Genomic DNA, 8,373 nt, shown 5'->3' with positions numbered 1-8,373 from the left:
CCAGACTTGCCACAATTCGTGCAGATACGACATTGCAACCGTGGCTGGTGATGGCTGTTACATCTGTTGCATAGAGGTGCATTTCCCGCATACTGCCTCTTGGCAGCAGGTTGTGCAGCCTGATTCTGTGCAGCCTGATTAGTCTGAGTAGTGACAGCAAAATTCTTGGAAGCCTTACGCTTCCTCGATTTCTTCAAAGACTCAGCAGCCTTCTTACCCTTGTTATCCTTGGTACTATCAGACTGTTTCTGCTTCTTATCACCCTTCCTGTGGAGTTTACCCTTCTTGATTTGGGATTCAGTAAGGGTAGCAGCTAGCTTAATGGCCTGTCGGACGGTAGTAGGGTGGCTGCCAGTGACAATATCCTGAATAGGATCTGGCAAACCGTCTATGTACCTCTCAATAGCCTTATCCAAAGGCGTGACCATAGTCGGATAGAGCAAGCTTAACTCCTCATATCTGTCGGTGTAACCCCGGTGTTCACCACTGACTTGCTTCAGATCATTGAACTCATCTTCGAGTGCCCTCTACTCGTGACGAGGACAAAATTCTCTCATCATGAGAGCCCTGAGTTCCTCCCAAGTTTGACCTAAAGCAACATCTGCACCTCTATCTCTCATTACCCCATTCCACAAGGTAAGAGCCCTCATTTGGAATACATTCGAAGCAAACGCGACCTTACGATTGTTCGGACACTGAACATGGCAAAATGTGCTCTCAAGACTCTCAAACCACTGGAGAAGCCCTGTTGCTCCTTCAGTACCACTAAACTTGAGCGGTTTTGCTGAGTTAAACTGTTTAAAGTTACACAGAGTAGGTGCATTAACATTGTTATTGGTGGCTTGGTTTATTTGAGTTATGAGACCAGGTAGCATAGCAGCCATCTGCTGTGCTATAATAGCTGCCAGTTCGGCATCAGGTTGAGGAACGTTACGTCGAGGAGGCATTCTAAAAGAGGAAACATGAGAGAAAATGAGTGAGATGATGTGATGAAAATGAGATAACAATAAAATCGACAAAAAGCAAGGAAGGTGGTCATTTGTTTGTTACCACAAAGCAAACAAACAACATAGTGACAAATCAAAGTAAATGAGTCATAATAATGTATCGCGAAGACATGCTCGCCTATAAGTGAACACTCACCCCAAGAGTTCCCTGGTAAGAGTGACTGGTCCGATACTGCGGATTTATACGAACATTCTAGCCTTAGATAGAAAACTCAAGGTACAGGCATTCACCCTTCCAGTTTGCACATGTTCACATTATTTAGACCCAAAACTTTGACGAGATTTTGAAAATTTGGAAGGCACACGGCCAAAAGAATTCATCTAAGGATAGATGATTGATTTCAAAATCATTTTGGAAATTGTGTTTAAGTTTTGGTAATCACCTAAGGATAGGTGACAGGTATTGTTTTAAGATCGAAACACATGTAAACTTGTGTTAGGGTCCTAGAAAGTTATAGTCTAGGTCAAAGCATTGCTAATAACCTAATTCCCTATAACCATTGGCTCTGATACCAACTCTTCTGTCACACCCCGGCCGCAGTAAAACAACGAAACCCGCGGCGGAAACGCCGGGGAGATGAGTGGCGACAGAATTATTGTTTCATGAATCTTGTAAAAATGTTTTCCTTTGTAAAACCATGTGAAAATCAATGAAAATCAAATGATGATGAAATGATAATGCATGGTTAATGAATAACCAAGTGAAAATGAATTTGGATAAAATGTGTACTTTGTAATACATTGTCTTGTTCTTGTATAAAATTGTTTCATGTCTTGCCCAAGTGGTTTATATAACGCAACAATGTATAATACAATAAAAGCACTTATATATAGGAAGTACCAGCGGCGTATCCACCATGCTTTTATCATATAACACTTAGCCCCGTTACATAAGTCACTTATCAATAACCAACCAAAATGTCTTGTTTAATGTCAAAAATGTGTATGTGTAAACCATGTACAATGTCATGTGTGAAATGTTTCATGTATAACCAAATGAAATGCATAGCAAGTAGGAAATCATCTAGTTAAACTATGTGATGATGTCACTATATAAATGTGTCATGTATGGTGAATAACTAGAAGCTACTCAACCCCATGGAAAATGTACAAAACAATGTTTTTGAATAAACCTAAGTTTAAATCAAATGTTATGTTTTGCAGAAAACAATGCTTTATGATTACAAATATTTATGCAGTAATGTTAATCGCATACATTCAAGCCTTGCGACTGTGGCGACAAACCTTTAAACAAATTAAAGGTTCATCTAAAGTTATGTAGTCGGATTCTGTCATGCCCAACTTCCAAACAAGCCTAGGAAGTCGGAAATGGGAGTTGTCAATTCCTATGGTACCATTACATAAGTCCGAGCGGCGTGATCAATGTTAATGAATGTATTATTGTCCCGATTTAACATACCAAATGTCATAACCAATGTAAGCATGCTATAAAAGCCATGTACTAGGAATGCTAAGTAAACATGCCTAGTAGAAATGTTCATGTAAAACAATGTGCTAGCATGCTCAGTAAACATACATAGCAGAAATGTCATGTAAAACAATGTGTTCCATATACTAACTAAACATATGCAACAAATGTGTAACAGATCAATGTGCTAGCATGCTTAACATACATAGCAAAATATAGTGAAAGCATGTACTAAATATGTACTAGGTGAAACTAGCATGTTTATGTCATAAAAGCATGAAAAGCACGAAAGTAACACGTATGTACATGTGTATCACCCCAAAGTATTTGAAAACGGTAAAAGAGGGGAACTATGTACTCACTTGGGATTGCTAATTAGTCTTGTGAATAAGACCAATTTAAGCTCCAAGTATCACGGAATCAACCGGCACCTAGTATAGGTAACTATGTTAATAATCGGCTCCTAAATCGGGAGATAGGATAGAATGAGGTTCTATAAATCAAACGAGTATTGGAACTCATATGGTATGATTTAATAGACCTATATTCTGACTGGAAAGTCCATCTATGTGCTTTTGACCCGTTTCGACACATTATGGTAACATAAGCAACTATAAGGCGTCGTTAGCGTAAAACTATGTCCGGATGGTTAACTATGTGCTATGTCAAGTCTTACATGCCCAATTATCCCTAAACATGTTACTAAATCAGATTATATGTCAAAAATATGTTCACATAATCAAAATACGGATTTTTAGCTACAAAAGGGCATTTTGGTCATTTCCTATGGGCATACAAGCTAACTAGCAAATGACTAACCAATCCTATGTGATCATAAGGTATAACCTCTGAGGGTCATTACCTATGTAACTATGATCACTAACTAAGCTTGGTCGGATCCTAAAGATCGACCAAACGGGTCGGGTTTGGAAGTATAAGCGGTTGTTTAGACTGCTTACCTTACAACCCTAAACAAGCACAAACTAATAGTGTCGAGTTAGACATGCCAAAACATGTCTAACCTACTGATTTGGTATCAAAACAAAGTGTTTTGATACACTAAAGTAGTTCCGTTGCAAAATGCGTGCTAAACGCATTATGACCGAAACTTTGACTCGACACTACAACTAGCTAACGTGGTAATCAACAGCTATAATCACGAAGGATTATAACTATCGTGATTACAATCACGTTTCAAAGTTCAATTGAACTTTGACTTGACCAATTGATGGTCAAAACCGAAAGTCAAACTATTGGCCAAACGTTTGACTTTCTACACTACATAAGGAAAAAGCAATAAAAAGAATGAAAGAAGCTCGCTTAGGGTCCTTGCTATCTTTTCAACAAAGAAGACAAAGTCCCAATTCAGCTTAGAGAGCTTCCAAGCAGATGTAGAGAGGAGAGAATGAGAATGAGCAAGGAATGAAGGAGTTTGGCATGCTATTTATAGTAGAGCATGAAGAACAAGATCATTCCAAGTGTTTTGTTTGGCCATTAAGCAATAAATCTTGACCATCCAATTGTCACAAACAGGTACAAGCCTTGGGGATCACACAAACTTGCTCAACATTCCAAGAAAATGCATAAACAGTCCCTGAACTATGAAATAGCAGCAAAAACAAACTTTCTGGTCACTGGGCTGCTCAGGCGCCCCGCGTAAGCATTGGGGAAGGGCTTACGCGCCCCGCCTGGGCTCCCCAGATCAGCAAACTTTTGAAAATTGACAGCTTTAGTCCCTGCATGCATTCGAGTCCATTTCAGGCCTTTTTGACCCCCGTTAAGCCATTTTCAAGGCTCTACAAGGTCAATAAAGTTTAGAGGACTCAAAATATGCTTGGAACACTTTCGGATGTCGGCTCGTTTGGTCGTACGATCGCGTTGTTTGGTTAATTACGACGGAACTCAAACGGATGCGAAAACGAACCAAATTAAGCGACGAATGGAATTTTTGCATGCCGATCACTAAAATAAAAATATTTTAGTGTGTACAAAAATTTTGGATGTCCAGATGTGGCCAGAACGTAAGATATGCGCGAAAATGCAAACTTACGCCGTTTTTGACACTTTTAGTCCCTGTAAGATCATGTAAGCATGTTTTCGCACACCGAACCTATCAAAGCTTATTTCTAAGCCATGTTTAGGTTATATATGGTATATTTAACTTATGATCAAGTTCCGGACTATACGTTGCCTTACGAAACGGCAGACTTTTGCAAGTTGACGTAATTAGTCCCTGAGAGCGAATAAACTTGTTTTTGCCATACCAAAGCCTTTAAAACTTATTTCTAAGTTATGTATAGGTTATTTAAGGTATGTTAAGTTTATGATGATGTTCCAGAGTGTTTGTCGCATTAAACTGACTGCGTTTACGCACCAGTTCGGGTATAACTTCCTAGAAAGCGATATAGAGTTTGAAATCGATAACAAATCAACATGAGCATCAAATCAAACATAAATGACAAACATTGGGATTAAAACACACTTTTTTATTAATATTGTATTGTTCAGAGTTTGTAAAATGATATTACAAGCACAGATGTCACACCAACCATCACAAGTATTAAGTTAAAGTTACAAACCATCATAAGATTCAATGTTCCACAAAAGGACTTGTTTAACAAAAGACTAGTTTCACGAGGTTTTGCATCCTATATCTCATCAAGGATGAGATATAAGAATCAAACCCTCCAAAAATGGATGGCATCTAAACTTGAAAACAACACCAGCGCCAAAGATCCATCTATTTTCCTATCTATTTTCCTGAAATACATGTAAGTTGAAAACATCAACAAAAGTTGAGCGAGTTCATGTGTTTTATGTGTATGCGCATCAAATGAATCTCAAAAACATTTGAAAGTTCAATTTGTAAGTAGGTATGTAAATTTTTATATGTGACGACATAGGAGGTTCTCAACCCGAGTAGGAAATTTTTAGTGTCGGTTCACTCCCGACAGGGACACAACAACACTCTATGTGGTCCCCCATGGACCGTGAGGGGGGCTCGCCCGTACCCATTAGATCTAACATCTGTGCCGTGTTCCTAAAACGGATTAATGGCACCCCAGTAACAACCTACGCTCACATGATCTAAGAGTTCATTCCATAACTCATTCATACCCATTGTTGACATGTATTTCCCCCTGAAAGTTGTAAACGAAAAACAGTAAAAGAAAACGGGGACAAGAACTCACAAGTTCGCATCCGTGCTACGTGCGTACTCAAATGCGTTTTCCTGGGTTTGTCGTGCAACCTACAATCGTGCTAGGTTTTGTTAGACGCTTCGGTCGTGTAACGATTCTTAGTCTGAATCACTTACTAAGACTTGTTTTGAATTTGTTTTTGTTTTGAGTTACGCTTTTAGTGCATGATATCTTTATATAATTCCTCACAATTATATAAAATTCAAGTTTAGTATATTAGTTAAAATATTATATTTTAACTTATATTATTTTGCATGCATTGCATGTATGTCATTTAAGGGGTTTGTTGAAAGTAATATATTTTTAACTCGTCCTGACATATGGTCCTCGTATTCGCGTGTTTGTAGTTTCGGTAGCCAACATACCGTTTATTGAGTATTAGACATTATTATGTATTCCCAAGCATACGTATACTTGTATTATGAATATGTTAAGTATGTCACTTTGTATTCTCATATTTATGTATAATACTTGTATGAGGGTATTTTACCAAGTGTTGGTAGTGTATGTTGGTAAGTATTTGTACGTATAGGAATACGTATTTTCTTGTATTTATTAAGTATTTCATACTTAATATATATTTAATTTCTCCGGAATATTGTTTTTGCACAACTAAAAATCAATATTCTTGTATTCTAAATATATATATATATATATATATATATATATATATATATATTAATATATGTTTATAGAAAAATATCTATATTTTTGACTTGGTAAATATAAATGTTCACATATATCTTAAAAATAATTTATTTTTAAGATCAAAGTTTGACAAATATATATTTTTAGTTTTCCACCAAAATAATATATTTTTAAGTTGTTTATGAAATTAAATATTTTCATATATTCAAAAATAATATATTTTCAAGTTTGACAAAATATGATAATTTTTTATGATAATTGTAAAAATACATACTTTGTCGTTTGTTTGGTTTAGAAGATACGGTTACCAAGTTTGTTATATTACAAACTAAATTCCGGAATATTTATATACTTTGTCCAATATGTCCATTTGTCCGAATGTCCAATTTTTGTGTACAAGATATATATTTATTTTTTTGAAATTTTTGTAATTCTTTAATAACAATTTTTGGTATTTTGTGTGATATATTATTTCAAGTTCCTAAGTTTTAGTATAACTAATACAAATAATATACACATAGCACATAATTTTGTGATCTCTAAATATATATTTTCCTAAATATATATTTAGTCATTTTTATTTTTGAATACCAACTTCATCTTATTCTAATTACAAAAAAATCACAATAACACCATCATATCCAAATTACACAAAATCACGTATCTTACACAAAACTACCCAAGTTCACTATGCATGTGTGAATTAACTAAAACAACAACACCAGCATATTCTAATTACACAAAATCATTTACACATATCCTAATCAAATCTGCTCAAATTCACTATGCACATGAATGATATTATTAACTTTATTTGCTTAAATTCACTATGACACACTCACTGAATCATCTATTCCTATAATCACGTTGCCCTAGTTACGAACCGATTAAAAATCCACAATGCTTATAATCACGTTGCCCTAATTACGAATGGATGAAGAATGTACGATCGATGATCATGTTCATAATATATATTATACGACTAATTTTGGATGAACTTTGGGAACTAACCTCGATTATATGACTATCTGCTGGTAAAATCTCAGATTTGAGATAAAATCTCAATCCAAATGCTTCAATATCCCGAACTGATGACGGTGAAGTGATGATGTATTTGAGATGACGATGTAATCGATGAACTATTGAGTATTGTTCAGAGATTCAAGGACGAACTGTTGATAATTGTGGAGAGATTCAGGTTGAATGTTGAGAAAATGTTGAGAGATCTGGATCTAATCAGAGGTTAGAGAGAGTAGACGTGAAAGTTTGTATTGAATGTAATTTAATTTGTGCTTGAAGTCCAATATTTTAAAAGTTGTTTGGTATTTACAAAATTGCCCCCTGTTCACATTGGTTCTTGCAGTTCTCGCAATAAAGGTGGTTCTCGCATGAACCCTACCCTCTATATATATATATATATATATATATATATATGTATATATATATATATATATATATATATATATATATATATATATATATATATAACACAAATGATCATCACATCATCCGAACAAACAATCACGTAGATAACACATGCACATATATGCAACAATGTATGATAAAGAAAACAACCACTAAGCTTTCATATATATGTCTGACAACTTGATAAATTGTTTTTGTAGAAGAAAAACAAAAGGGACACGAGGTTACATCGCCTCGGTCGTACAAGTTTCATAATACAAAAGAAGCAAATATTTTCTCCTACATTGGTGTTTATAGTCTTCAAGTGTCTCTAGCTTAATCTTGGTCTTCATATACATGCAAGTGAGTTGCTTCCCACACAAAAAGGTACCCTCAAACAAAAGTGTCTAGGGTGCTGGAGGAGATGGAGGTGTAGGAAAAGCCAAGCTACGAAGATGAGCTACCTTATCCTCGAGCTCGTGGACTCGACGGATCAGAAAACTAACCTGCTGCTCTAGTGTAAGGAATCGAGCAGCATGACCATCAACTGGTTCATTAACAGGTGGTGGAGATACTAGTGAGGGTGAAGATGGTGGTGTTGGTGTGACTAGTGGGGGATAATCCGGTGGCGGAGGTCGCCTAGCACCAGCCTCGCTCTCTAGATCATAGACTCTGCGGCAGAGGA

Source organism: Helianthus annuus, chromosome 5 (genome assembly GCF_002127325.2).
Source record: "Helianthus annuus cultivar XRQ/B chromosome 5, HanXRQr2.0-SUNRISE, whole genome shotgun sequence".
Lineage (NCBI taxonomy): Eukaryota > Viridiplantae > Streptophyta > Magnoliopsida > Asterales > Asteraceae > Helianthus > Helianthus annuus.
The sequence above is the reverse complement of the archived record's forward strand: the minus strand, read 5'-3'. Positions refer to the sequence as shown.